The 22943-nt window shown below is 38.7% G+C and overlaps 2 long non-coding RNA genes across 4 annotated transcripts in view; one reads left to right on the top strand and one right to left on the bottom strand.

Annotated features, from left to right (window-relative positions):
- The window catches only part of LOC147052157 (uncharacterized), a 67757-nt gene extending 48528 nt beyond the window's left edge, over positions 1-19229 (top strand). For both annotated transcript variants that reach the window (XR_015066950.1, XR_015066947.1), the window contains one exon: positions 18483-19229. This is a non-coding gene — a long non-coding RNA (uncharacterized LOC147052157). The remainder of the gene's footprint in view (positions 1-18482) is intronic.
- Positions 1-22943, bottom strand: part of LOC147052156 (uncharacterized) — a 75957-nt gene that overhangs the window by 15844 nt on the left and 37170 nt on the right. The window contains exon 4 of one of the 2 annotated variants that reach the window (XR_015066951.1): positions 2012-2074. This is a non-coding gene — a long non-coding RNA (uncharacterized LOC147052156). Of the gene's footprint in view, positions 1-2011; positions 2075-9618; positions 10078-22943 lie in introns of those variants that run through there. The other variant, XR_015066953.1, reaches the window with a different exon arrangement.

The following is a 22943-nucleotide window of genomic DNA, read 5'->3' as shown; positions in this document are numbered from 1 at the left end:
AACTTTGTCATACCTCTAACAGGAGTAGTAGTAATAGGAGGAGGATTATCATTTTACCAAATATATTCCCTTTCAACCCAAACTTGTCCCTGCTTTCTTGTCTGACTGGCTTCCCTATTTCTGACGTGAGTTTTAAATCTCATAAAGCTAGAGCAAAAATGGAAAGGAGTAGAATGGGGGGGGGGGCAGTGGTAATAGCCGTGTTTTCCTTCAGTTGTTTTTGATTTCAGAATAGAAGAGTGTGTCAGAAAAATCAGCAGGTGCTCCCCTGTCTCGATTCCATGCCAGATTTTTGTATGGGGAGACAGACGGAAACCAACTGAGTAAAAAGAGTTACTAAATCACAGCCCATGCAGTAAAAGCTAAAAGGACTTGAACTGAAAAACATTTAGCAAATGTAATTCTGAGGACATTCGGGTGTTACCAGTGCATTTAAATAGCTTTGGGTTATGCCTGTAGCTCAATCACATAGAACCACTGAAAGAAATACAGCTCCAGCACCATGATTGTTCTTAATTAGTCCACAAACTTGACAGTGTACCTGGCACCTGATAGCAAGGGGAGGAATCCCGGAAACAAGAGGACAGAGGGGATTGTGGGTAAATACAGAAGTGTGTGCCGCTCAAACTGCATAAACAGTGCCACCTGATTACCCCAGGTGTCTGTATTCACACAAGAAGAGCATTTCAATTCGAAACTCTTCCTCCAAACATGTGTCAGCCATCGCCCATCTGTCTGTCACCCTGCCATCTTCTGACAGTACCACCAGCACAATTAATGGGAATCTGTCAGGATGGGCCAATTTAGTCCTAATTTCCCTCTTGCTACTCAAATGTGTGTACGGGTGTGTGTGTGTGTTTCATAATATGAGGGTTGTCATTTTATTTGCAAAAGGCACCATTTCAATCAGGATGTTCCAATTGGCCCATTTTGTAGCACATCCCATTTGGATCTTGCAATTTGTGTAGCTTTATTTGAATGCAGCCCCACATGAAAATGGGCCAACCGACTAAAAAGTGTCCTTTTGCTACACGCATTGTTTTGCATTTTAATAAGTGTGTATTCAAAGGCTGATAGCTACGAAAAGCCACCAAAATAATAAGTGAATTTTGTTTCAAAAATTGTGTCATGATCTGTGCTATTTATTTTGCGTTTTTCAATTCAACACAAAGGCCAGTGGTCAGTACATATCGATACAGTTGTGTAATACCGCTACCTATCCATATTTTATTGACTCAAGTTGAGAAAGCCCCATGGCACCAATTTCTGTCATTCATGACTATTCTCATTTCATAAGAGAAGCTTCTGAATTACAGATGGCAGATGTACTTTGAAGATATGACTTAAAGGAGAATAATGTAGAATTAACAGTACTGGTTAAAACCTGGTTCACATGGCAGGATAATTAGCCTCATTTTAGATCAGATTCTCCCCACCAGACAAACTTTAAAACAAAACTTGCTAAACTTTTTCATTTGAAGTTGATTTCTTGTTCTGTTGGTAAAATGAAAAATTGTAAAAAGACATTAGCTTTTGAATTTGTCTTCATGTAAATAAGTGAAATGATGCATATAGTGTTTAAAGATTACAGTAACTACGTGGGATAAAGTGGACATTTGTACGTAGTATATTTAATGGTATTGTATAGAAGCCGAGCTATGACTGCCTACACCTTCTCTCATTATCAAGGCATTTACAATGACTCAAATTAAAACACCCATTAATCCGTCAATGTAATCCCTCTATTGCATGGAGCAGCCTATTCAGCCTCAGTGTGGATTAGAGAACAGTGAGACCCCGTGTTGGTGGTCACTGGTGTATAACACCTCATAAAGATAATGCTGTGTGTATGTGGGATCCTGTGCGTGCATGTGTGCGCGCGTCACTTTCCCGCTGTGCTGGTGGTCAGCATTGGAGCATTTCATAGTATAAAACATGTAAGAGTGTGCATGTGCATTGGGGGTGTGTTGTCCATGTGGATAATGTGCTTCTTTTCTCCCTTTGTGATTACCTGGTGAAGGAGAAAATCCCTGTGAGGTGGTCTTCTCACAATGTGAATTTCAGATCAGGAAACCTGTAACAGAGGAAACAGTGAATTAATAAAAATAAGCCAACTGAATGGAACACTATTCAGAGTTAAAGGGTTAAGAAATGGACAGATGGGTGGATCTCATCACATAAAAGGTCACACCTTACACAAAGCGACATACTTTTCCTTCTACAGTACTCTTATTTTAGTCCCTAGATTAGTTTCTGTTCACCATAAAACATGGTCTCAATGACCTCTTTGATGTAGGGATGCGGCCAAACTATTATAGCCTTGATAAAAGGTAGAGTCTCAAGCACATACACACAACCTTTATAAGAGTATAAATGAGCATCTTAAGCATCTTAAATATATATACTGCGTTTTTATTAATTGCTTTTCTAAGCGTTATAATGTGGTCCACTGGTGAATAGTGGTCCAAGAAAATATTATTCCATTCTACGATGATTTTATTAAGGCATAAAACAGAATGTTGAATTTTGATGGTCTGTTCTGCAGGAGCCACAAAGTCAAGTATGCTTAGGAATGAACGCTATGAATGCACATTTACTAGGCAGTGGTTTGTCAAAAGGACACTTTCTGTCAGCAGATAATAAACGAGACAAAATATATAAATTTAATCTTCGGTCTATGGGAAAAATGTCACTGAGCCAAGATGTAAATTTGAAGATTTGACAAGCTATTATGTCCTTACTTTTTTAGTATCAGTGCCATGATCATCTTCCAGTAAACACAAGAAGCAAATTGTGCTGTAGTCCCAAATATATAATGCCCTCCTACCCTTCTGGTGCTCAGTCTGGAAAGCTCCAACTCTGAGTTTGACGTTCCTCCAACATCCACCAGACTATGATTATTTTATTATTTTTATCAGAGCACATTCATGATTCAATCTTTGCATTACTGAATTAGATTATTTAAATGTATTTAACCAAAATGAATGCGTGACCATTCACCATTAAAAGTAAAAAAGAATAGAAAATCTCAGAATAAAATATACTTCACATCTGGGATTACTGCCGGATGGCAAAGGGGTAGCGAGAAAATGGAAAATCCTGGTATTCTGGAATAAATTATGATGAGATTAGTTCTTTCAATTCTTGATAAATTGTCCCCCTTCCTACAACTACTTTTACCGTGACAGTGGATGGTTTCTCTTAAAAACCACAAGACCAGTGCACAATTTAAAGGCTCTTTTTACACACTTAATGTATAATTCAGCAATGGATAAACTCTCCTACTGAAAATAGACGGTCAAAGGTTTTGAGATAGCACTCTATCATCAAATATAGGCGTCTCATTTATTCCAGTTTCTATGTGTGTGTATAAAACTAAATGATTCAAATACATTAAAAATTAAGCATGATTGAAAGTTGGTGCATTACATTTTATTGTGCTAGATTTTCTACGGTCAGATGTAAGTGTTATTATTAATAGATGTTTGGGAAAAACAGTAACTCAGCTACAAAGCGGTAGACCACATAGTCACAGAGCCGGGTCCTTGAATGCAGAACACATGGTGCGCAAGTCGCCAACACTCTGCTGACTCAAGAGATACAGCGTTCCAAACCTCCTCTGGCATTGACACCACCATGAAAACTACGCCAGGACCTTCATAGTCATGGCTAAACAGCTGCAAGCAAATCTTTCATCTTATATCACTAAGCAAAATACTAAAATTGAATTGTATCAAGCATTAGGACCTGACCCTAGAAAACAATGTAAAGGTTCATAGAGGTGAGACATTGGTTTGGATACATTTTTGTGAAGGAAAATCTTAATGCTTCATAACAGACATTCTGGACAAATGCACAAATCAAAGTGTGGAAACTGTTTTGGGAAGACCATTTTCTGTTCCATTGTGGCTGTACCTCAGTGCATAAAGCAAGCCTCATCAACACATAATTGAGAAATGGTTAAGCCACAGTCTTGTCAACCAACATGAGCAATCACAAGCCTCACAAATGCCCCCTTGGATGATAGGACAGATCGGTAATTGACAGGTTTTTGTGAGTAAAGCACACATCCCAATTTCAATGGCGTTTGTGTGTCGTGTGAAACATGAAATGCAAAATACAACGATTTGCAAATTGTTTTTAATCTATATTCAATTGAATACACCACAAAGACAATATATGTCATGATAAAACTGAATAACTATTTTTAATGTTTTTGTTATTTGAATTAGCTCAGACTGGGGCAAGTTTACCACGTAACATAACCTTTCCTTAAAAAACAGTCAATACATTTTTGGGAACTGATGACCCTAATTGTTGAAACTGTGTAGGTGGAATTGTTGCTAGATGTACAACTTCAGTTGCTCCAGTTTGGGGTCTCCGTCGTCCTAATTTGCATTGTGACACACATTTTCAGTGATAAACGGGCCTGGACTGCTGGCCTCACTGTAAAAGGTGTGGAATGTGGCTTTGAAATGTCTTGCTGAAATCATCAGGGACATCTGCAAAAAAGACATTGCATTGGGAAACATAGATGCACAGATACTTATGTTTATAACAGCCCAAATGGTGTTTTTCCTCTTTAGCCAAGAGGAAACCATGTCCATGATTTTCCAAAACAATTTGAATCGTGCATGTGTACAGAAGCGTGGAGCTGCCAATGAGTAAAAATATTTTGTGTTTGAATGTACTTGTGAGTACGTTCACATATCCTTTCAAAAATGTTGAATGTTGAATATAGTTGCAAATATACTCAAATACGCTCGAACGTACTGACAGATTATTGGAATGTACTTGTAGCTGGAACTACATAAACTTGTTTATTTGTAATTTTATGGTTTCATTATGGCTGCAGTGCATGATGTTCGGCATTTATTTTCTATATTATAATTCTTTATTGCTAAAATATCATTCTGCACAGTAGCAACCTCCATCAAAGCAAAAGTTGTGAAAAAAGTTGAGTTGTTAACAAAGCTAGAGTTGTTAACAAAAGGAAAACAAGAGCTATAGTGATGCATCTCTGTTTCATTCTGTGTTAGTCAGCAGGAAGCTCCTCAGTTCATAGAAGATGACAAACATAATTGGTGACATTATAATTTTGAGTGGTGTACGGTTAAGAGATGCCGTACTGATTCAAATTGTGAAAATATATTTGGACAGGCCAACCAGGTGGAATTATCTTATTTTATGCTATTTCTATTATACTTATTGTATTTATTTACATGTGTAGCGGTACAAAAACTTTAGGTATGTCAATGTGTTGGCATTCTGGATCATTTAATTATTTAGCTGGTGGTGCCTAGGCCTCTCATTAATTCTTACCTACATACAAATCATTAATTTATCCTTTGGCCTTATTTTTTTCACACCTCCAATTGGTTTTGTATATCTCTCCTCACTCACATGTTCCCTTGACATTTGTCTCCCTACATCCTCATTTCTGCTAATGAGCCCACTTAAATCCATGCCAAAACACAAATAGGAAAACAAGAAATAGGTACAGCTCTCACTAGATGCTCTGTTTGTTCAAGGATTCATCATGTGAGCTGTTTTCAATAAATAATTGATGCAACGCTGACTTTTGTCTGCAGACGAGACTTCAGGACATGAATTATGTATTGTTATTCCTGGATAGGGCAATGCAGGGACAGTGCGTCACAGCATGTGTGTGTGTGTGTGTGTGTGTGTGTGTGTGTGTGTGTGTGTGTGTGTGTGTGTGTGTGTGTGTGATTGTGTGTGTGTGTGTGTGTGTGTGTGTGTGTGTGTGTGTGTGTGTGTGTGTGTGTGTGTGTGTGTGTGTGTGTGTGTGTGGCGTGCATGTTTAACTATAATTTGTAAGACGTCAGAGTCAACGCATCATTGTGGACTGAGTGCACTTGTGATTACACATCTGTCAACATTACTTTGTTCGTTTTCTGTAAATACCATGACGGTCCAAGTTTTAGATTTCTGGAAACTCAATATGCATGCAATGAATCTTGAATCTAATATGACAAATTGCTTTATTTGAAGTAATATTAGCACCTAAAAATGAAGTGCTAATATTTATTACTAATATTAAACATTCAGTAATACTGTACATCAAGTCAATCTTTTTTCCCCTCTTCCTGTGCATGTGGTAGGTGTTTTTACCAGCGTATTTGGCTTTACAGTATTTTGCCATTGATCTCTTTCCCTCCTCTTCTCTTTCCTTTTCGTGCTCTGCAGTCATTGCAACAACAAAGGAAGCTCCATTCCCACAAACGGTGAAAAGGTTCCACCTGTGATGCTAAAATGTTTTTATCTGCTTCTTGACTGCTGTCACAAGGGAACACAAGAGAGAAATGAGAAAAAATTGATTGAAAATCAGAAAAAAAGGGGGAATCATTCCAAAGGGCTACCAGCCACCCGTGACAGCAATCATCAGTGATCTCCACTGTCATTTCACTCTGCTGTAAATAATTCATCAAAAGAAACAAAAGCGAAACAAATATGCAAATATATCTTGGGGAAAAAAAAGCCCAGTAACATCAGCCCACTGACACATGGGAAGAATAGCCGTGGATTGTTACCATTGCAGGTTATGACTGATTAATTTGAATTCATCTTGTTTCATCTAACTTGACAGTGCTGAAGTCACACATTCATAAAGGGTGTGTATGGTGGGGAATGATGAGGAGTGAAGTGGGTGGGGTCTGGCGATGGGGGGATTAAGTACAAGGGTATGGAAGGATTTTGGGAGGGGGGGAAGAGGCAGGGATGAGGGGCTAGTCAACATTGGAGGGAAGAAGAAAAGGATTTGGGAGTGGAAGGCAGGAAAGGAGGGAGGGCTGTGTTTGAGGGTGTACTGTGAAAGGTAGCCATCAAGAGCTTTGATGAAAAGTGCAGGCCTTCTAAAGCTTACAGTGACAGCATATGATTTGGTCAAAGTATGAAGCTTTTCAAAGGTAGACATTCTCATTCCCATTCAACTCCTTTTGGCTTGAATATTTTTTTGGGGGGCTGAGCGCTAGCGAAACTCCAAATGGCTTTGACAGATTGGCTGCATGCAGTATTGTCCCCTGTGACTTACAGACAATAGGTCGTCTGTAAATATAGAGATGATGAAATGAATGGATTACATCTAATGTTTAAGCAAATGGTGCTAAATCAGGGTCTATTCAGAAAGCCACATTTGTATCAGGCCAATGACACAGGTCAGATCATTTGATATGCGTAAAAGAAACCTCATTATCTTTGTCCTTGACACAGAAAGGGTAGCCAAGCACACATATATTTTACAAGTTTAAAAAAAAAAAAAAGATTTGACAATGTTAAAAGTCTCAAACTGACTTTTCCCGACAACATAGTCACTACAATTTAGGAGTAGGTTGTGGACATTTTACAATAACAATTTCAAGATGATTGAGTTTTCAACATAATGATTCAGAGTTGACTAGCTCTAGTAGCAGTAATCCCTGTAAAAAGATAGATTTGCATTTGTGATGGAAAGATGTCTAATTGTTACTTGCAGTCATAAGTATGAAAACTGCTCCTGAAAAAAAAACTGTGGCCATTTGGGCTGTATGTATCATTACCATCATTTTGTCTGAATGATACCTAAATAAATTTTAAAGAATGCATTTCCAATGTTAAAGCTGAATTCTAGCGGGTGAGTAAAAAAAAAAAAAAAAGACTGCCTTTTCCGCAAATTATGACAGCCGGTATTTCACATTTGTCATTACCACACCTCTCTCATGAATGTTGTATATGCTTCTTGTATTTTGCAACACTTGAGCAAACGACTACTGGTGGGCCAATATATATGACATCATTTTCTTGGAGTGATGCTTGAGGCTTATTAGCAGCCTTGCTTACAGCAATGTGGACAGGCTTTCACAGCCGACAGTCATTAAAATTAAGGGTTACGGTCTACTGTCGCAGGTCATTGGTAAAATGCCTGTCAGATGATGCCCAACATGAATGTGTACACACACACACAAACACACACAGGCATGTCATAAAACGCATTATGTTGGAAATAAGTAATCTTTTACTTCCACACACTAACAAACAGACTCATGACATTGCACAAGCTGAAGTGTATATCCATGTGAAGTGAACCTGCAATACGTGCCTTTGAGACTTTTATCTGATAATAGTCTAGGACCATACTTCTCATACACATATACACTGATAATAGGGCCTAAATTAAGTTCCTCATATCTGCAGAGTCCTCCAGAGGACTGGAACTCATTGGGAATATATTGGTGACCTACATACTGAGAACACAAACTGCTCTACACTGCTAGGCAGACAGAAAATGTTTTAGGGATCAGTGTAACATCTACAAAAAGACAGATGCATATTCAGCATATACTGTAAGTATAACTCAAATGACTACAGACAGCCCTGTAACCATACTCATATGTCGTATACAACTACCCACTTGGGAAATACATACACAAACATACAGAAAAAGTTGGGAAAAATTCAGGAAGATCCAAAATGACTACCCATGAGTAAATTGATTACAATCCCAAATATAGGGAGGATTGTTTGATTTTAAATTGTATACCTCAAAAAATGACAGTTGGAATGTTATCTATTGAGTATTGTTCATATTGTAAAAGTTATGTCATGATTATTTTTGAACCAGATGAAGTGTCAGAGACCAAGTGACCTATTTTTTCCCTTGGAAAAGAAGCAACAGCCAATGTGAAATCAAGGACTAGACTCTGTGGCTTTCATTAGTGGGATGGCTAACTGTGGCAAAGTCTGGTTTGGTCTGGTCTTGGCAGATTTTTCATCAAGGGGGTTGGACCATTTACGATTTGGGGACCAAATAACCTTATGGGGACATGATGAACTATTGGTCTCCATTCAGGAATTGAGTATTTAATTCGTAAACACCTGTGTGCATTGTGCATGGTCACTATGGCTTCATGCTGCATATTTTTGCCTAATTTTATCTGATGCTGTTTATATTCAGGTGTGGTTTATAGTCCAGAAATTGCCGTAATTAGTATTGCAATACTCTTTATTGTTGTTGTTGATGTGCGGCGTCTGACATAATTTTATTACTTTGAAATCCAGTATTACTCAATTACTGTGCATTCACTCTTAAGTCAGTTATAACTTTTCCCTGAGATGTCTCAATGAGTTTGACAGATTAACTCAAGGCGATGATTTTCAGGCTGAAAAGAAAAGATACATCCTGAATTGTAGGGTGTCATATGTTTTAAGAACAAAATTCCAACATCTTCACATTTAAAGTCAACCTTTCAAGGAAGTAATATAAAATTCATATATTTCTGTAAGTCAAAATTAAATTAGTCTTGTCACATGACCCGAGCAGGCTTGCCTACAGTGTCTCCATCATAAATCAGAGAACCGACAATAAAAGAGCCACCTGGCCTTTTTAAACTGTCCAGTGCAAAGTCACAAATCATATCCTCTTCAAATGGAGCTTTGCAGTAAATAAGTACATCATACCTTCTGCATACTTAAAAACCTATATGGTTAAAAATCCCCCCCTGGCAGGGAACGTCCGGACATAGTGTTTCGAGACGCTTTTAAAGACGAGACAGGATACAATAGTTCAGAGACTTTATTCATATCAAATCAAGTAAAATCACTTGAGCCTTCATAACAGAACAAAGCAGAGAAATGGAAGAAATAAGAATAAGTAGAACATAAGGAGAATAAATAAATTATGGGAAGAAATACACCACAGTAAAAACTATGCAATAATTAAAGTGACTGAGTATCATGACAGGCCGCAAGTGGTTAAAACATGCATTCCATATACCGTAATTGGTATAAAAGTGTGTTCCCCGGACACCGGTAAATATTTTCCAAAGGGTCATGACAGGGCCATTTCACAAGGCTCTCCCGTCAGACAGTCTTTAAACATTGGGGATGGTCGACCGTTTTTTTTTTGGGGGGGGGAAGTCACACAAGAAGGCATGGTCACACTGTATGCTGTTGCCGCTCCCTGATGTGGGATCAACCCTTATTTGTCCCAAATGCTATAGTGTGTCCCTGCAGTCTCTGTTTGGGAATGAGTGGAATGATCTGCAACGGTTGTCAGATATCCTCCAAAGCAGCGGTGCTGTTCTGTGGAGAGGATAATGTCAGAGTTACTAAAACAATCATTTTCCCATGTTTTATAAGGGAAAACAAGAAAAGGCACTATTTCAATTGGGTTATTATCAGCGTTTAGTTTGCAGACAACACACACACAGGGTCTCCTGATGCCTTGAGGCAAAAGTGACTGAAGAAATATTATCGGCACACCTGCAACAAGCTGCCTTCTGCTGCATTAAAAATGTTATCCAATGTGTGTGTAAAAAGACTAAATACAAGGGTGAGACCTAGAGAACTTGTCTTGACAAATTCTGAATTGGGGGTGAACGTACAATTATCCCATTTGGGATGAATTGAATTGACTTGACAGAAACATGACTTTAGTATCTGGTGTTCTTTTTGGCTCACAAATGAATTCTCCAGCTCAGCTTTTCTCAAACAATCAATAATGTCCAAAACCAGATAAGTAATGGGAACAGCAGTGTTTTTTAATTGTGATGAATGTCTAGAATTAGGTCATAAAAACAATTTGGTCTAAGATCCATTCACCAAATCATTCAGTCAATCATTCAATTCATGATGCAGCCCTGAAGCATCTGTGACGCATTCACTCGGTGCATTCATGGACTATAGTACCCATTTATTATTTTTACTTCAACAAGGTTTTAAATAGAGTTAAGGTTTGCCTAACCCAGACTCTTGGATTTGCCGTAACATGGTTAGGGGCTTACTGGTTTTAAAGTAAATGGAAGATAAGTAAAAATGAAACATATCAGTGTTGAATTTTGATCTATAGTTTAGTGTATGTCAATGTTAAATATCAGTCGATATCAATACGGGAAGAAAACCGTTTCAGTATCATTTCATAATTCCCTTAACCTAAGGCAAAAACTTTAGGAGAAATCAGAAAAATATAAATGTTGACTAATTAGATGAAAGATCCAAACCTTATGAAAGAAAATGTATTAGTGTGGTTTTGTGAAAATAATAAAAAAATCAAGTCCCAATTTAAAGTAAGAAGCAATTTTAGAAAGAAATATGTCTCCTCATACATTCAGCCTATGCTGCAAAAGAGCTGAGCCACTCTTATGTAAACCAGAATGAAACATTCATAAGAAAGCCACTGTGTCACACTCAACCCGCTGGGATGGTCCATGATTGATCCATATGGTGGCTTGGCAACTATCCGAAACTCATCTACAACAAATGGGGCCGGTTTGACAGGGCCAAGAGACACTGCAATGTGATATCCAAGTGGGCAGCAAACGTACGATTTTTTTATTGGTATGAATAGAAAGATGTCACAACGCCAAAGCAATCAGGGTTAGATTCAAGCCGTGTGCAGAATTGTGAGTGGGTGACCAACAGAAATGAGGCTGGCGCCATGCACATAATGCATTCCTGAGCCCCTTCATGACAAAGTGCTTGACCCCCAACCCTTGCCCTCAGCTGGACCTAAGGCCAGTTGGAACCTTTCAACCTCATAATGGGAGCTTACTGAAGTGTTCACATTCATAAAGTCTTTAGCTCACAGTGCATACACAAACATCACCACATGGTTATTTGTGTCAAAGTGTGTATCTGAGATCATAAGGAAGGGGCTGTGCTGTGGGAAGTGGAGGCCCAAAAACCACCACCCCCGCTGCAATAAAGAAATAAGGGCTTAATACGCTGTGGGCTTCTGTTGTGGTTTCTTTAACTCTCTTGCCCCCTTTTCCAGCTTCTGTTTCTCACTCTGTCTCACTTTCTTGCTCCAGTGATCTATTACTCTCCCCCTGCATGCCTGAATTTGCTTCCCTCTTTATCCATCACACTCACACCTATACCCGTAACCGTTAACTTCTCCCTCAACCCTCAAATACTAACCATAACTGTTTTCTGAAGCTGAGCGTCGATTAGTTGTTGTAATTTGGTCTTGGCGACTGTTAAAGTACAATGAATATATGAATAGCATGATTACTTACGATTTGTGTTAATAGTAAAATTGTAAAACAAAATAAAAGAAATACTCAACTACATGCAATAAGTTAACTTTCAGCTCAGCTCTGATTATAGTTTTCCTCAGTGGCTTATCATCACTGACATCTTGAAACTATAAAACTGTCAACACACCTTCAAAAAGAGCAAAGTACAAACAGTAAGTTGGCTGATGACAAACCTCTTTGACTAATCACCACCCAGAACTGTATTTGTTTAAGACAATAATTATTACATATTTTCCAAAAGATTTTAGATCAAGCTTGACGGCCAAACCTTTCAGGTCCCAAGACTCTACTCTAAGGCTAAAAAAAACCCTCAAAGATGAAAGAAAACTACTGTAGATCTTTTTGTCATGTGTTGGTTTATGTCCTCCAACAGGACTCCGAGAGGAATTTGGATAATTGAATGAAAACCTCCTTGAAGATAAACCACATCGCTGTGTGATCATGAGATGGTAGAAGTGGTTGAGGTTCAAGACCTTTCTTGTGGCCACTTTGGTCTTTGGTTCAATTCTTCATTATTGTTTTTGCAGCACCCCTCCATGACTACACCCCTGTACCCCTCTCACCCTAAAACTTTTTTCCTTTGTTGAAGTGTTTAATGATCAGTAAATTGTGCGAGTGTGATATGAGTAAAAACTAAAACATATTACATCATTTGAGCTTAGGTTTTTACACCTCCCCCTTCTCCTCTGCAGTCATTGTCACACTGACATTTTCTACATGAAACCACACAGGCATACTGTTGCACTTAAACACGGCTGACCTGCAACTCCAGTTTTCCTCAACATTGAACTCCCATAGAGTGCCTCTTAGTCAATTAAAAACAGTCAAGTCTGGTTTCTGACTGAAACCCTTTTGAGGTGTGCATATGTGTCTGTGTGTTTGGAAAACTTCAAGACATCTTTTGCCAGAGTCCTTCCTGCTCATTCTGGTAATGGATGGGTGACCTTCGACCTTCAAATACATTCTATGCTTGCCTGTGGGCTCCCTGTCTTTTTATTTTCACCATCTTAATTTTTTTCCCCTCTATTTCCTGTCTATCCATCTCGCTCTCAATCTCTCTTCTCTAATGAGATGGTGGCTGTCTTTTCCTGTGGGGAAAGAGGTCAATGCCCCTGACATACACATGTGCACGTGTGGACAAGCACACTCACGCTCACAAAAAGACACAAACTGCAGACATGCATACACATCCAGACATGCACAAAACCATACAACGACAAGCACAAAGCTCACATTGCTACGCTTGCCACACACACACACGCGCGCACACACACACCCATATGACAACGCACACACTGACCCAGAAATCCCATCGCTATTATGCAGAACATCAGTTAACTGATGGCGGAGCTGATTATGCAGCTACCCTCGACTAGCCCACAACTCCCTTGTGGATAACTTCCTTTAAAATCCCAATCCCAAATGTCTTTTTAGCATATCAATAGAGAATTATATATTCAGAAACAGTGGAATTTACACACATACAGTTTTTCACAACTTACTCCTCAGATCATGTCAAAGTAGGAAGCCATATCAAACTAGACAAAATTAGACAAACATTTCACCAAAGACCTTCAAAAAGAAACATTAGCTGTCAAACAAATGCTGTGGAGATATCTCTCATGATTGTTTCTCTGTGTATTAGCTCATAGTTAATAAATATTTTACATGCACATGCAAATGTTCTTTGCAAAATGATAATGAGTAAAGAGTACGTATACAGTTAAAAATCAACTTTTACTATTTTTCAGCCTATAAGTCACACTTTCTTTCATAGTTTGGCTATTAATGTGTAAGATAGTTTAATGGTATTATATACTCTATATATTTAGGATTGAATTCTGGTCAAATTTTGTCACTTGAGGATCTGTGTATGAGAATGTTAAATGACAATAATCCTACAGGGCCAAAGAAAAATTGTAAGAAAAAACCAAAGTGCTGTACTGTTGTCAAACAATTTTGGACACATGCAAGAAATTTAAGCTTCCATATTTAATGGAATGATTTTGATGTTTTAAGAAGAGCATGCTTTTTAGGTGGTGGACATAAGCTTTTCAAGTGCATATGTAAGTGACAAAACCATGTGTTGCTCACTTAGCATTGTGAAAAGGAAAAATGATGATTTTGCAGTGCAGCGGTGTGAAGTGGTGACCTCCACAAAGATTGCTTACTTGGCACATGAGCAAAATAACGTCCATGTTTGTGCATGCAAATGTGCTTATGTGTTCCCCTGCATATGATTCAGAGTCTGTGTGTATGCATGTAAAATTTGTCTGCTTGCTAATAAGCAGCTAAGAATGCTCTCGCCTTCATTGATAATGCCAGGCATTGCATTTCTGTATGTATTAGCTCAGTAATTGAAAGGCCATCTGTGGCCTACTGGGGAGGTTTAGTAAAGGGTAAACTATGAGGCTCATTATTTTTAGGAGAGGTATGCTCCCACTGGCCAAAACAAATTAGTTTGTGTCCAGTTTAACCTTCACAAAAACTTAATTACAGTAGGTATGCTGTTTATATGCTCATTATTCAGACATGCTATTTTGGAAGTAGAACAAACCCCCAAAACTGATTCGAATCAATTTTATCATGGCTATGTTACCATATTCACAACAGTTGTGCATTCTCCATAATTTTTTCTGTGCTGCACAACATGTAGTGCAGAGTTGTAATTTGTGTGGGTATTGCTCTGTTATGATCATTGGCCACTTTCAATCAGATAATAGCAATGACGTAACTGAATGATTCAAGCTCATATAAAAAAAAAAAAAACATTGACTTATGATGTGGTACTGCTACTTTGTTCAACAGAAAAATGCTAAACCCTTGTCCAATAGGCCTCAAAAGTAATTAAATCAATAACACACACCGAGTGTGTAAGCTTGTGTGTCTGCCTGGTCCATAAATTTGAGAAGAGACATGAGCTGCATGTCTCAGCAGTTTCCTGTTGTAAGCTGAGCTCTGCTGCTTGTCCCTCTGGTTCTCCCGTCACTCGGCTGGTCTGCAGAGCAACGTTTGCCACGCTACTACTTGTGAGCCAGCACATGTGTCTCCCTTCACATGTATGTGCGTTTCCTTCTGTCTCCTGTCACCGGCAGTCCCCTCAGCACCATTAGGACCTGTTAGGGTCAAGGGCCATTGCTACAAAGGTCAAAGTTCGTCTTTCCATAGGTGAAAAGTCATGGTTACTTGTGGTGTGAAGTGATACTGGACAAGTATCCAGCTGTAAAGGTGACATGGAATAGCTTTTTTGACATAATAAAGAGTTATGTAACTTAATAGGCTCATTTTAAACATTAAATTAGAGACTAGCTGTAAACAGGCAGGAGGTTCCCAAGCATCCATCACTGGGACATCTGGTACGTTGTCAGAAAGACACTAAACAATATTTTAATGGTTATCAAAGTCTGAAAGATGTTTTATTTTGCAAAGCTGCAGCATGCCACTGTGTGTAAAACTGCTTGGCTCTATACGATATATGATAAAAGGAAACACACTAGCTGGAAAAAGTTATGTGTTTAAAGAGATTTTCAGAGAAAGGAAAGGGCCCCAAATGATGAGACAGCAAATTCTTCTAAGAAAAAGAAAGCGGTAATCGAAAGATAATATCAGCAGTAAAATACTGTTTTATCGCTACGGGTGATTTTCATGCACCAAGCCCCACTCCACGTCATATGTGGCGACACGCTGGGAAATGAGACTTTGCTTTGACATGTAGAGTTATGCCTGGATTTAAAAACCAAGGAAGAGTATCCAGTTATGACCAGAAAACATACTTTCAGCGTAATGGTGAGTTGTATTTTAAGTCATTTGTTTTTATTTGTTTCCATGCCGGTGTGCAAAAATATTGTTTTATGCGAAACCAGACCGTGATGCAAAAGGGATTGAACACAGCTTGTGTAGACTCTGTATACAAGAAATATATTTACTCGTATGTATGCTATTGAAGATAAATGAAATCATTTTTTAAAAAAATGTCCTCAACTCCTAATCTGATACTGTTTAAGAGTAGGGATAAAAGTGTATGTAACAGAGAAATGCGGCTTGAAACAGTGACTGTAGTTTGACCAACAGATCATATTGTCTTCAACATAGAAGCTTTACTCACTTGCCAAATCATATTAAGGGTTTATGTACTTGCATGCAGCAAAGGGACAATATGCGTGATAAACATCAGTGTGAAAGCTGAGTGCCTGAGAGATGACTCAGTTAAAAATAACTACTGTCAGTCTGTGTAGAAAGACTTGGAAAATAGGCACATCCAAGTTGACCCTGGATTCAAGGATGGGGGCTGTTTGGCATACACACAAATTTTTGCTGACATCTACACTCTCTCACACAATCACACGTGGATGCACGCACACAATGCCCAAGCAAATATGTCAACCGAGCACTAAGTCAACCTATTCAAGCACCAGCAGCAATGTTTACCCTACAGGTAAACGCTAAAATGTAACTGCATGTCACTGTTGTATTTAGAAAACCTAAAGCAGTGTAGAATTGCCGCAATGTGAACATTTCTAGTTTGTTGGGATGATGTGAATCACTCTAAATTCAGAGCAGTATGTACTACTTATTCTTGCCATGACATTTTATAGCCTGTTACAACTTAAAAATGGGTTAAAAATGTCTGGTAGAGCACGAAAGAAATTCCCACACGTGTGAGCATAAATGTGGTTAAATAGAAACATTGTGGGCAAACTTGTTGAGACAGGGGTCAGGTCAAATCATCACGTGGTTTGAGTCAGGATCCAGGATATGGATGTAAGTCATTGTAATGTGCTCTCAAGTGTGGTGGTGTATGGGTGCACATATGTATGAATTTATCCATCCTCTCCCCAGTTGAACAGGATGTCGGAGGTCAAATAAGAGGGGTTAAAGGTTAAAGCCTGACTAAATAATTAGAAGATAGTGTTTCCAGTGTCAGTCACACAAACACAAAGCTCCATGACCATTGAAGTTGTTATCTTTGAGGTGTCTGGACAGTATCTTCCTCTGTGACCCCCCAAAGCAATACACAAACACACACTTGAACATGTTCTCCTTCCTCTCTGTCTGTGTGACGTCCACAAACCCACCCGCCATGCAAACACACATAAAGTCCCAGCCTGAGAGCTTGTCCTATTGATGGGCAAGCAGCCAGGAAACTGAAGGGGGGGAAAGCAAGAGAGGCCCAAGCGGGAGCGGCAAAGTGGCTATATTTAGCCTGTCAGTCACAAAGGTCTAAGGTCAGCTGAAAGCCTACTGACACCTATGCACTCACACAGCACATGTACACTCACACACACACATGCTGTAGTGTTCATCAAAACAAGGTCAAGAGTGGAGGGCAGGCAGCTGGCCATAGGTTTACTGAGCAAAGGAGTGAGCAGACAGCTGCCTAGTTTTACTGCTGTCTGCCCTTTAAATTGAGACCGGAGGAAAGTTTAAAGAGGACACAATTTAATTTTTATAGCATGCCAGAAGAGTATAATGCACGGAAAGTATCATTGCTATCACCTGCTGCCAAACAAATAATTTTTATACACTAATATACACATACACTTTCACAGTTGGCCTTTCATATGAAAAGGATGGATAGGTTTATAGATTGATTATATTTAATCTGATGTACATTAAATTCAAGTGATTTCTTTCTGTGCTCATTTTGGCAGTATGCAGCATGCGTTGAGCTTTTTTACTCTTTTTCTCGGATTGATCCTGATATGTCTTTTAAACGTTATAGACTGAAAAAATCTGTCGTTTATTTTTTAGTCATGTACATTTATAGTTCTAAACTTACATACTATTAACATGGGTATGGAATAATAATAAAAAAAAAAAAGGGGAATGAGCTCAACTCCGTGCTGCCCCATTAACCAAAAAAAGTTTTTGCTCACTTAACTCAATTTGATCTCTTCAAGTGGTTGCACGGAATAAAATGACCTGGATAAAGAAAAAAACGTCTCTGGATCCAAATGGTTTTATTTTGTGTAACCACTTGACAATATAAGACTGAGTAAATTCAACACACCATTAATTCAGTGGTTGAGTGTATGATTATTCAGCCATAAACGCCATACAGAACAACATGGGTGGGCAAGGAAGGCAGAGTGGCCAGGTGGGCTCGAGAAAAGTGGAATGCGCTGTCAACACAAAAGAGGTGGACATTTCATCCATGGACAGACACACATGCATGCACTCACAAACACACACACACGTGCACAGACCTAATGATAAAATGACGCATGGTCAACCAAACATGAAGACAAGGTCACATGAGCCCATTACCTTGGCCAAGCACTCAACTGTTGAGAAAGTGATTATTCGATTTGAGTTTGTGAGTCAGTCAAACAGTTAATTATCAGTATTTGCATAAAGCCTACTTGTAAATTTTTGAAGACATTTTGTTGAGGGATGGCAACAAAAAATATTTAATTGTAAATTTGGACTTTATTTCCACCCTTTCTCTAGGAATTCCTGTTTCCTCCTAAAACATTCCCAAAACATGCAAGGGAGGTTAGTGTGAACTGTTGTTTGACTATTTGTGCCCTGTGATTGGCTGGCGGACGACAGCTTAAGGAGGTACCCCGCCCCGCACCAAAACCCAATTGGGAAGGACTCCATCACACCCTAATGAAGATAAGCAATACAGAGAATGAATGGATGTAGTCAGGATTGAATTCTCCCTCATCCAACAAATGCAATGGTACTGCGTAATTCACAGATTCACCTCTGTTTTCCAGCACACAGGAGAAGCAACTATGACGCACACAGACTGCTCTACTCATACTTAAATGCTATGCCTCAATTCCAAAGTGCTCTGGGAATTCCCACACTAGTACTGCATTATAAAAGGCAAACTCAGCATAGTGAGGCATCTTCCTTAACACTGTGTAGAAAGTGACAGAAAAACTGCCCACATGGCCTGACTAAATTTGGATACTTCTTGAGTTCTCTCTTTAATGTCATGCTGTCTTGGTTGTAAACTTTTTAAACCACTCACGACGACACATTCCTTGGATAAAGATAGTTTTTACATGATTATTTTCCAATCTCTGTGGCAGAAAGATGAAAAACAACCGAAGATTTGTGTTTGTCAAAATTTGATGAAATAAATGACATTATTCTGTAGTTAGGGATAGGTACCTGAGATTTTTTTGGGGGTGATATACAAATCAGTGGGTACTACCATGTATCGATTCATGTGAAATCAAACGGACCCAGCAGAGAAAGCACACCAATGTAGTGACTCGCACACATTTTCACAGATACAAAAAATATTTTAAAATAATTTCTGTTTTAAATGAGCAAGACCCACCCGCATGAGCAGCTACCCGGTGCCAAGCCACACAAATACAGTATATAAAGTATACTGCAATGATGGTGAATCCATGCACTTAGGGTCAAGGAATAGACATTGTGATTTTCTTTCAAGGGATTTTGATGGCCACTTTCCTGACATTTCAGCAGCCTAATAACATAGTGCTATGAATAACCCTTGTCTTAAACATATATGTGTGTGTGTATTTAATGTGAGCAAAAACAGCAAACATATAATTACTGTAATATACAAGAAATGTGATTCACGAACATGTAAACTAGTTTAGGAAAGTAATGGAAACATTTGAGTCTCTCCCCCAAATTGTGGGTGTGACTGCAGATATAGTTGTCATTAGTATAAAAAAGGAAAGAAGCAATAGGGACTGTGGTAAAGTGCTAAAAAAAAATTGTCATAAATTATATTAAAAATTGGTATGATGTTATAACTCCCACAAATTGACTCAACAATTGGTATGATGTTATAACTCCCACAAATTGACTTTGTGCAAGTCTTTTCAATAATATATTTTACATCTGGAAATGCACAGTTGCTTTGGCTCAAATTATAGAACTCAAAATGTGCAGCACACACAGATCTACCAGTTTGACGGGAGCACTGTTATCTGCCTATTCATGTTCATCTGAGCCAGACTATAATAGTGCATTATTACTAAGTGGTGTGACAATCCAATCTGATGGCAAGAGAAACTCCACCCAACCTCAATGGTAGTAGAAAGATTGGATGCAAACGGCGTCTCTCTTGCTAAATCAGATGAGGGGGGAAACTGCACACAATGGGCCAGTTGTATTATTAGACCCCTTGGAGGAAGCTCCGTTTGTCAGATCAGACTTCCCCCAAAAAGGAGGTCTGGGAAAATATCAGCTTCCTGACTAAGTGTTTGCAGTCCAGGCTCTCTGGCTGCTGCAATCATTTTCTGACCCTGTTTTGCTTTGCACCAATTCTCTCTCTCTCTCTCTCTCTCTCTCTCTCTCTCTCTCTCTCTCTCTCTCTCTCTCTCTCTCTCTCTCTCTCTCTCTCTCTCTCTCTCTCTCTCTCTCTCTCTCTCTCTCTCTCTCTCTCTCTCTCTCTCTCTCTCTCTCTCTCTCTCTCTCTCTCTCTCTCTCTCTCGGCATTAAACTTGTTTACACACGAATGAAACTTAATTGGCACAGATAAAAAAAACACTGATAAAAAGTAATAATGTAAATAATTAAAGAATATCTGATAAAAAAAACACTGATAAAAAGTAATAATGTAAATAATTAAAGAATATCTGATTCTTACAGAAATCACAAGACATCAGTGGAGTTTTTCTCCATCGTAAATAAATCATTGGGTGCACATTGGCAATGGGTTAAAGATTTGAGGGAGGCCAAGAAAAAAAAAATGATGCAAAAAGACAAGTCTTTCATGTATTACCATTTTAACATTATTCATCCTGACATGTAATTTTTCAAAGTTTCAGCTTGGCCACTATCGCTAAATAGGCGCAACAAGAAAGGAGCAAATAAGAGCCTCCTCTGACTTATCTAGTTAGTAGTCAGCTCTATCTTCCTGAGTCTGCACTCTCAGTCGGTCTGACCTCGACTGAACTGTTTGACATCAGTAGTCTTGCTGCTGATGTTGAGCTAAAGGAGCAGTTGTTAGTGCCAAAGACTGAATGAGACAGTCCTGACTGAGGGAAAAGCAATCCTCCCTTTGAATCGCTTTTTGAACTTTTCAGTGAAAGTTTAACAGGTTTTTTTTTTCTACAATAATGAACTCTGCTACTTTCATCATGATTAATTTAATCATCAGACATAATATTAGGTTTGCTCCTATTTGGTTGATAATTTATACTATAATAAGATACAATGAACTTATTTTTTGGCAGAGAGACTTGTTTCTGACTGCAAATCTGTGGTAAATTACCGTGGTGCAAATTAAGACGGTGCATTAAGGGCAGCGGGAGGCTGACTTCCACCAGCTGGTGTTTTCTTTACTCTTCTCATGCATTTTTAATAATGAATACAGAGCAATGATTCACTTGTGAGTTTTTAATTGGGCTTTGGGGTGAAAATGATTATGCTCCAAAAATTCTGCCTCGCCACCTGTGGTTAGGCAAACGTGTGACCTGCACGCTCTCTTTTATTGAAATTGATGTGTCTTGTTAAATAACACTGGTCAACAGCAAATTTTAATCATAGCTTTATGCATCGTATTTTTGACGCTTATTTTAAAAATGTCTCTACTTGTTTCAGTTACATACAGAAGAGTTAATGGACCGGAGAAGTGGACGCACAAAAATCAGAGCTATGAGAGAATGGGTGTTTAAAGGGCATATTGTGAAGTATATGATGGGTTTGGCACCTGCAAGCAAAGGTGAACATGGGAGAGATGAGTTTGGCAGAAAAGTTCGAGGAAGGCTGTCGAGCACAAAAAAAAAATTGATAAATTTTTTCATTTCACCTAAAATTATGTTTCAGTAGATACGTTCTCATTGCTATGCATCAACCTCGTTTTGAGCAAAGTACTTCTTCGTGGCCTTAGATGAACTGTGCAATTTATGCTCAGCTGCAACTTGTTCAAATAACTCAAGCTCACACAAAGTTAGGGATGTTTAGCTTTTCGATTTGTATTTAAAATGGTCCATAAACTTTATTTAAGCTTCTCTAAATCGTTGAATGCACATGCCCAATTGCCTAATGTGTTAATGGTTTTTGCAGAGCTCCTTGTTTTTTAACTAGGATGGCAAAATAGATTACGGGTGTTCCATTCATTTCCAATACATTTCCAAGAACGTCGCAAGGAATTTTCACAACTGAAACTCTACTCTGTATTAATTCTAAAAGGTATCAGAAGAAGCGCTAAATAGTGCCCTCCTGTGCATATGGTGGGGCATTGCCTTCCCGCAATTCATGCAGAGTAACAAACTGTATATATCTGCATCTCACATTTTAGAGACAAAAATACAGACTAAGGTTCATTTGAGGTTTCTCAGCAGCGTTTAGGCATCATGTGAAAAGCACCTTTCCAAAGTCATCTTGGCTCTCACATGCACACGTGCAGTGTAGCTTTATGTCTCCCACATGCATCGTATGTGACACACCAGCAAAGTCATTAGACCACACTTCCTCTCCAAACACAAGAGAGAGAAATTAGAGCTGTCTTGCATGAAACATACCGGAAATGTGTGGGTGGGTGCATGTGTGCTGCCTTTGTCGGTGTGCCTGTATTTGCAAATGCATGTGATCTAAACTCACGTTTTGCCCTTGGGGCTTGTGACCAGTCGTTTGTAATCGCTCCTCTTTGATTGCCTTCATTGAGTGGACAACTGCTACAATTACAGCCAATTAAGAATGTGCGCAGGAGTTGCTTGCTCTGCAGAAAGATCAGCGGAGCATTCATTTGTGGGGTCAGCATTTTTGTGAAGCATCTTGTCACATTTCTACTTCCAGATGATAACAATTTGTTGTCAAATCTAATTAAACAGTGGTGCCAAACCATGAAAAAACTTGTATTAAAATGTGGAGTGATAATGCAGATGATTGTCATAAATGGAGCAAACTAAAAAAGTTTCGCTTCTCCATACAAAAAGGGACAAACCGTTAGCACTTCTGCTTTCCAACCAC

The sequence above is a fragment of the Syngnathus leptorhynchus genome, chromosome 8 (assembly GCF_054491065.1).
Source record: "Syngnathus leptorhynchus isolate UIUO chromosome 8, UIUO_Slep, whole genome shotgun sequence".
NCBI lineage: Eukaryota > Metazoa > Chordata > Actinopteri > Syngnathiformes > Syngnathidae > Syngnathus > Syngnathus leptorhynchus.
The sequence above is the reverse complement of the archived record's forward strand: the minus strand, read 5'-3'. Positions and strand labels throughout refer to the sequence as shown.